Below are 8,382 nucleotides of genomic sequence, written 5' to 3'. Positions count from 1 at the left end.
GGTTTATTTATGGTTAAGCAGAGAGCGGAAATCAATCTGTCATCCAGCAATCATCGTCATCTACTCCATGGGAAATTATTTATATTCACACAGAGCAAAACCGTGTTCAACAACGCTTTTATTTCGGAAACAATTACTACACTTGGACATAAGCTTGTCATAGTCTAGTTGAGACCACTAGGGCAGAGACTAAAAGCAAAATGTTTTGTTTAGTGCTGAAGTGGTGCTACAGGCTTCATGTTCAGAGGTTTTACTGCCACTATTTTAGACTTGACTTGAAGTGTTTTATATCAGATCCAATAGTGTAGATAGTGTCGTCAGACAAAAGCTACTGGATCTGCACCTACCAACAGCATCCTCCAGATTAAAAGTTTCTATGTTTACCTTTAAGAATGTTACTTATTTCACACTCTCAGTATTTAGACTTGCTCATCAGTTAGTAACATTTCCAGCTGCTCTGAAAGGCCTGCTGACTAAGTGTTTAAAGGAGAACAATGTAGACACTTCACAGTAGTTATAATTGTAAGCAGAGTCAGGATGAGCTCTACCCTGACATCTGGTGGTGAATTATGGCGAGTGTGGAAAAGAATTTCAGAGGCTGATCGTGTTTGCATAGGCACACCCACCCCGCAGCCCCTGGCAGCCTAAAATGGTTACTTTGACAGCTGTGGGATCCCCAATTTCTTTGTTATTGGGGCAGGAGGAATAAAGTGTTGTCACCCTGATTATGTGAATGAGGAACTATGAAACTGCTTTATGACAGAGGATCTCACCATCAATGAAGTAGCACTCGCTAGACAAGGGACATGGGTGCCAAAAGCCAGTGAATTGAGAAAGGGGGGGAAGGAGGAATAGGTATCTGGTAGTGTGGGTGCCTTGTGTGAGCCAGAAACACTAATTGTACCTCCCTCTCCTCTCTTGAATATCAGAGCTGATTTTTGATTTCCTTAAGAATCTAGTTACAGGTTACTGAACTGAACTTACTTTGGGCTAATGGTGCACCAGCACTGGGGCTCCCCTACTATGAGCTGAAATCACTAAAGAGCTAAAATTACCGAGCTGAGTGCTGTGTTAACTAGTGAGGGAGCCTGATGCTATATTGTGGAGCAGAGCAGCTGGCGGAGCAGAGCAGTTTGTGGGACAGTTGGAGTGCCCACAGAGCGAGTGGAGCCGAGCAGTCTGCGGGGATGGCTGGAGCGGATCACAGGATGCCTGGTGGAGCAGAGCAGCTGGCAGAGCTTGTGGGATGGTTGGAGCGGCCCACGGAGCGAGCGGAGCCGAGCAGTTTGCGGGGACGGTTGGACCGGATCACGGGACGGTTGATGGAGCAGAGCAGCTGGCGGAGTGGAGTGGAGCAGTTTATGGGGATGGCTGGAGGAGCAGAGTGGAGTGGCTGGTAGAGTGGAGCAGTTTGTGGTGAAGGCGGAAGCAGAACCCCACGGAGAGGCAGGGCAGTCGGCCCCGGACTACGTAAGATGCCCCTTTCTACCCAGGCTGGGGATGGGAAAAAACCCTGCAGATAGACTCTTGAACTCTGGGGCTGCACAGACCGGGACAGAGACTTTTGGGTTATGGGACTTTTGGGACTGTGGGTGATTTTGGGGTTGCTGGACTCTAGGGACATTTGGGGTATTGGACTTTGGAGTCTTGGGGTGATTTGGGGGTTGCTGGACTCAAGAGCCCAGGGAAAAGGACATGGCCCAATTTCCTGGGGTGAGTCTTTGCTCATGGTTTGGTCTATGAACTCTAGTTGAGGTGTTTTCCCAATTTAATGCTATGTTGTTTATCTCATATTATTAAACATTTTCTGCCTCACTGAGACTCTGTGCTTGCGAGAGGGGAAGTATTGCCTCTTCGAGGTGCCCAGGGGTGTGTGTAAGATTTTTCCAGGTCACTGGGTGGGAGCTCGAGCTGGTTTTGCATTACGTGGTAGGGAAGGGACCTCTATGTATTGAACCAGGCCCTTGCTGCTATCAATTCGGCCTGGCAGAAGGGTTACATAATCAAGGCACACCATAATTTTAATGGAAAGACCAGTATGAAAGTGGATCCTCCCATACTACTAAACTTTCCCTGTTATATAAGCAAGACTCTTCCATACAAAAACTAGAAGTGCCAAGGGAAAGGCATTTGGTTGCATCAAAGTGAAGAAGGGAACAGCCTGTACCGCTCGACTCCAAAATACAATTGTTTTAAAGGAGCTGGTAGAAACAAAGTGACTGGGTTCTGGTTGCTTTCCCTTTTCACTTGCTCGCTTTAGTCTTTCCCAGTATCTGGCCCCTCTTGATGTAATAGCCTTCTCATTTCCAGCTCCTACCATCTACAGTAACCTTCCTTTCTGTTTCATGACTCCATCTCTTTTCAAATCTCATCTGAAACCCTATTTTTCCCTCCCTCACCAATATCTTATACATACACTCATGCCTGTTTCTTATTTAACTTTGGAGCTGTATTATTTAATTCTGTCAAACATTTTGTATGAAAGATGCTTTAGAAAATAAAAGATTCAGTGTGTTGTTTTACAAACTGTTTCCTGAGCATCACAATAGCTACCTCTATCTTCATAGTGTATATTCTTCTAAATCAAGAAGGAATCTGAAAAATTAATCTTAATCCCAACTCAAGTAAAGAAACTAAATTGTAATATGCAGTGTAATCATAGCTATGTCAGTGCTCAGCTCTGTATGGCTCAAAAGCTTGTCTCTCTCACCAGCAGCAGTTGGTCCAATCCATCTTGTTTCTTTAATGTAAACACGCATTCATTTTGAAAATTCATGTGCCATTTTAAAATTTGCTGCAGAAATTTGTCTGAATTCAGAGCCCAGACTCCTGTTCAAAATCCTGTTTTGAAGTTTCCAGTGAATTTCTGAGCTGTATAAGTATTGCTTGAATGACAGTTTTCAGACATCATGCATGACTTCATTTAGTGCTTAAAATATTCTAAATCTTCCATAAACCTCGTAGAAATTCTAGCAGCATTTCATTCTGTGCTTGTTGCGTAGTCCTAACAGTCCTAATATAATGTATATACATACAGAGAGAGAGAGAGGGCTTTTTGCTGCCTTCTGACAGCATTACCTAGATGTCCTATGTTATCTAGTGATGACAGTTTCTAGATTCCTCCTATAAATGCAGTGCTCCACTGAGCCACTTTGACTTCAGGTACTAGAACCCTGCAAGAAACTGCAGGATATTTACAGCAGAGCTGGAGTAGTAGATGCAGCTCATTAACTCTAACCAAAACACAGAGGGATTGGAGTCTCTCAGGGAAGTAGAGGGAAATGGGACTGGGAAACAGAAGGCCTGTGGGGAAACCACTATGAACAGCCAGGCAGGGGGAGGACGCTTAGGCCAAAGTCTATGTTTTGTTGCTGTTACTAGCGTTACCAGCAAAACCAAACCTGAGAAAGGGTGTAAATTGGACACATGCTGTGTGGGTCAGAGCAGGGTGCAAGCCACATCTGCTTACTCTGTTAACATTTGTGCTTGGAAGGTATTTGCTTAACTTGTATACAAACTTTTCTTTTTCAAAAGTATTTTTTTAGGCTAATCACTGCAATCTCTTTGATCTTTTAATGAATGTTTACAGTGGGGCAGGGGTGCACTTTGTAAATAAAGATGAGTCTGATTGCCAAACTAATATTGAGGAAGACCCATCAATTAAAACTTTTGTGTGAACTTAGTAAATCAGTGCAGAAAGCACTTTGAAAATTGTAACCCAGTCCAGTCTTCACAATGACCCTGTGAGGTAGGTTTTATGCCAGTTTACTGGGTATAAGGTCATGGAAAATGAGGCACAGAGGTGAAATGACATGCCTAAAATCAGAGCGGAGGCTGTAGCAGAGCTAGAATTAGATCTCAGCCTATACAGCAGTGCTCCACAAACTTTGGAGGGTTGTGCCACCCCATCCCTGTCCATGCCCCCTCCCCCCACAAGCCGGGGCCAGGAACGGGGCTGCGTCTCAGGGGGAGGAAGGGAGCCGCAGACAGGGATAAGGGGACCAAGGCTGGGGCCACAGCTAGGGGAGTAGTTAAAGGTAAGGGGGCCGTGAGCTGGGCCAAGGCTGGGGGCGGGGCCGCAGCTGGGACATGGTGTGAGGGCCAGCAGTCAGGCTCCTGGCCGGATGCGGAGCCACACCAAGGCTGGGGATCAGGCCTGTGGCTGGTGGCAGGGCCAGAGCAGAGCTGGAGGTGGGGTGGGGGCTGAGTAGTGCCCCTGCTCCCCCCGAATTGGGCAAGCCCCATAGTTTGGGGACCTCTGCTATACAGACTTGCAGTCATGCATGTTATCAACTAGCTTCCTATTAATTATCATACACATTTCACACTGAGTTTCCACACTCAGTGTCACCACTAATGTCACCTGTCACCAACTTGATTCCCACCCACAAAAGGCTCAGAAATGCCAATTTTAATTAAGCTTTCATTTTACATTCCATTCACAGCTAATTAATGGTGAAAACTGCTTCTTACCAACTGAACTTTCAGATTGAGGAGCAGAACAAAAGAAATATCCTTTAATGATCTGCAAGTATTAAAATACCTGACAGTCAGTAAAAGTAAAACGCCAACTATGATGCCAAATGGTGGCAGGTCACCAAACATTGCAGGTATAGCTGTGGGTAGATGCGACGAGTAGCTATTTCATCGTACCTCAATTTCCACGGATACGCACACACACACACACCCTCCGCCTTTTATGTCTCTCACATCACAAATATTTCAGATTTCTCTGGCAGACCCATCTGAAAAATATTTGCTGTGTAAAGATCACAGAGCTGTACCAATTAGAACTGGATGACAGGGACACAGTAAAGAAGGAGGGGAAACAGTACAGGAGACTTAGGGCTAGAAATGCACAGGCAAGTCATTTTGCCAGACTGGAATGTGTTTCTGACGTGCGGCTTCATGTGACCCAAACCAGAGGGATATTTTCAAAAGATCTACCCTAAATGAAGGGCATGAGAGAAATACACCAAATTTGAGCAGATACAGCTAAATCACTAACTCAGACTGAGAGCTTGAAGCAAAGAGGAGGGCATGCTGGGCACTGTCCCCACTTTGTGCCTTCCAGTCCTACACTTCCTCGCCCAGGCCCCAGTCAGTGCTATGCTATTACTAACAGTTGGCTAACTCCTGCTCCTGCACTGGGCTGGCTAGCACAGCTGACTCCTTATCACCTGGCTTGCACAGAACCTCAGCTGCAGGGGAGAGCAGCACAGAGCCTGTGAAGGGAAGCGAATGAGTGCTGAACTGGCAGCTTAGCACAGTAGGTAGAGATGACGGTGATTTAATGTCACTTGCCTTTCTCCCACAGGCTGTCTGCTGTTGCCACCATCAAGACTCTCAGGCCCCTGAGGCGAAGGTCACAGCTGGGGGGAAGGGGAGGGAAGGAAAAGAGGGAGAATCTCTGCTGGCTGACCTTCATAATACCCCTGTGTTGCTGCTGAAATACACAGGGAAGGAAGAAGAAATGCTTCCTTGTCACCTCTTTTCTCCCTTTTCCCCCCAAACCTCAATCTTAATATTTCCAATTTCTTTGTACCAGTGTCTACACAATAATGCATCTAAACAATTCAGGTCACATCCATATAAAGCAGGCCTGCACAACTCGTAAAGTGGCAAGGGCCATATTACTCCAAAGAAAACAGCTGAAGGCTAACCCCCCACTTCGGCCCCACAGACCCCCCCCCCAGCGCCACCAAGCCCCCCTCCCCAAAAACACAATGCCATCCCCCCCAGCAACGCCTGCTCCGCGGAAACAAACCCTCCTTCCCCAGCGCTGCCCCACCGAAACAGTGGTATTGAACCTTGGTAATATGTTATAGCGAGCCCCTAAGGTAGTATAATTAAGGTAAAAGAAAAATGTCTTTTTGCTAGAAGTAGAATAAGATCTTCCCCCCACTTTGTAATCAATTGCCCTGTTGAATGAATGAGGTGTGACTGAGGAAGGCATGGAAGGCAATCACCTCCAGACAGCTGCAACCCTTGGAAAGGGGATGGGAGCCAGACCAGATCAGTAGAATAGGTCAGCCACTGACTCCTTGCTCGCCTCCTCAGCCCCCCACTCCCCTGGCTCGCCTTCTCACCCCCCGCCACTGCCCACCCGCCTGTTCAGCCCCCCTCCCTCACCCACCACTTGCCTACTCACCCTCCACGGGCCACACTGTGAGCCCACGTGAGCATGGGAAGATTGATAGATTCAAGATAATAAAGAAGCACAAGATATTGGGTTTGTTGCATAGGGATTGTAGCACCCCAAATTATAAAGGAAAAGACTGATTAGAGAGCATACGATATGTCTTTCTTTAGAATAATTTTATATCCCAGAACATCTATAAAATACAACCCCAAAGAAGGGCTAAGAATGGTTTTAAAAGAAATTATCAGGGCGTTTAGATGCTGGAAGTTACACTGAAAGCCAGAATATCAAGACTGTTTCTAAACATGACCACTGATTCAAAAGACTGAGTGTATTCTAGCCAGAAAAGAGGACTGAATGAGCATTTAAATTGCTCTGGGATCAAAGTTGGTTAATATTTTAATGTTCCTAACCTGATGCAGAGTGCATGAAAAGTATAAGCCTTGGAGGATCTTGGTTAATTTATGTACTGGAGTCACTACCATGAAGAAAAACTGCACTTCTGTCTTTCCAATGGGAGACGAAGTGCTGAATAGTCTGGCTAGTGCACTGCTGGTCACTAATATTACTGCCACTTTTTTTTTAAATAAAATTTGCTTTTTAACAATGTTTTGGGTCAGATTTATTTTATAACAATCAAAACAGCTCAGCCTCAGAAGGCGTTGTGCCTAAATCTGTAATCAGTTAAACTCATTCAACCCCATTGAAGCACTGAGGGTTGGGCAAGTGTAAATGAAGGCAGACTTTGGCATTATATCTATGAAAACAGTAGTGATGGTGTTGGAATAGTTGCATGCATTGTTAGAAATTGGATTAAGAGCACTTCCAATGTTTTATACACTTTAAATCTAACTCTTGCTCATGTAAAATTAATATCTTTGGAATAAATATAACTCAGGCAAATGTTTTGCTGTGAAAAGCAGCACTGAAAGTCTTGAATGCATAAAATAAGCCACAACAAGGAGAACGTTGTGAAGACCTTGACTGTATGACTAAAACAGTGTGATAGATTCTAGCTGCCCCAGCAGAAGGCAGGGGCAGATAGGGCTGGGGTGAGAAGAGGCCATCTGAAGCACTTCTCTGCTCCTTGTGCACATACATCAGGAGCAACCAAAATATCAGTTCTCCTACTCCATGAGCAAAGCTATCAGGGCAGGCTAGTGGCACCTCTACACAGGTCACGGGAGACAGGAGCTTGACCAAGAAAGCCCTTCCCTCACCCCACGGCACCAGTTGTTGGTTGAAGCCTGGCAGTGGGTGGAGAGCGTCTGTGTCCCTTGAAGATGGCGATGTGAAAGTATGTACCTTTCAGATCGAGGGCAGCATACCAGTCTCCCGAATCCAGGAAGGGGATGATGGAGACCAAGGTGACCATGTGGAACTTCAGCTTCGCTAAGAAGCGGTTCGGGTCTGTAGGTCCAAGATAGGTCGCAGACTGCCCTTGGCCTTTGGGATTAAAGAGTAGCGTGAATAGAACTCCTTGTTCCTGTACTCTGGAGGAACGACCGCCACCGCACCTAGCTGCAGTAACCCTTCTATCTCCTGCGTGAGCAGACTCTCATGAGAAGGGTCTCTGAAGAGGGATGGGGAGGAAGGTGGGAAGGAGTAGAAAGTAACTGAAGGGTGTAGCCCTGCACCACTGTACTGAGGCCCCATCGGTCCAATGTTATAGATGCCCATGCAGGGAGGAAAGGAGAAAGGCGGTTGGCAAGAATAGGGGAGGGAGGATCCTGGGAACAGTCCAGTAGGTTGCTCTTGGGCATACCCTCAAAATGAGAGCTTGCGTGCCTGCCTACTGTGGTTTGAGCTTGACTGAGAGGCCTGCTGGCTAGGACACATCTTGTAGCCTCTGGATTTCTTATGGGGAGGCTCCTGGTGAGGGTGGCTCCCCTGACCCTGAGGCTGCTGTGGCTTAATCATAGAATATCAGGGTTGGAAGGGACCTCAGAAGGTCATCTAGTCCAACCCCCTGCTCAAAGCAGGACCAATCCCCAGACAAATTTTTGCCCCAGATCCTTAAATGGCCCCCTCAAGGATTGAACTCATAATCCTGGGTTTAAGCAGGCCAATGTGCAAACCACTGAGTTATCGCTCCCCCCATTGCTATTTATCCACAGTGGAATAGCTTCACCAGGAGAGAGAGAGAGGGAGCCCCACATCAGACTGTCCCATAGCCCCGGGGTTACAGCCCTCTCTGAAGAGGTGGGAGACCCCTTTGCAAATCCTCTCTCACCCTCTAG

Source organism: Mauremys reevesii, linkage group 2 (genome assembly GCF_016161935.1).
Source record: "Mauremys reevesii isolate NIE-2019 linkage group 2, ASM1616193v1, whole genome shotgun sequence".
Taxonomy (NCBI): Eukaryota; Metazoa; Chordata; order Testudines; family Geoemydidae; genus Mauremys; species Mauremys reevesii.
This window is presented reverse-complemented; position numbering follows the sequence as displayed.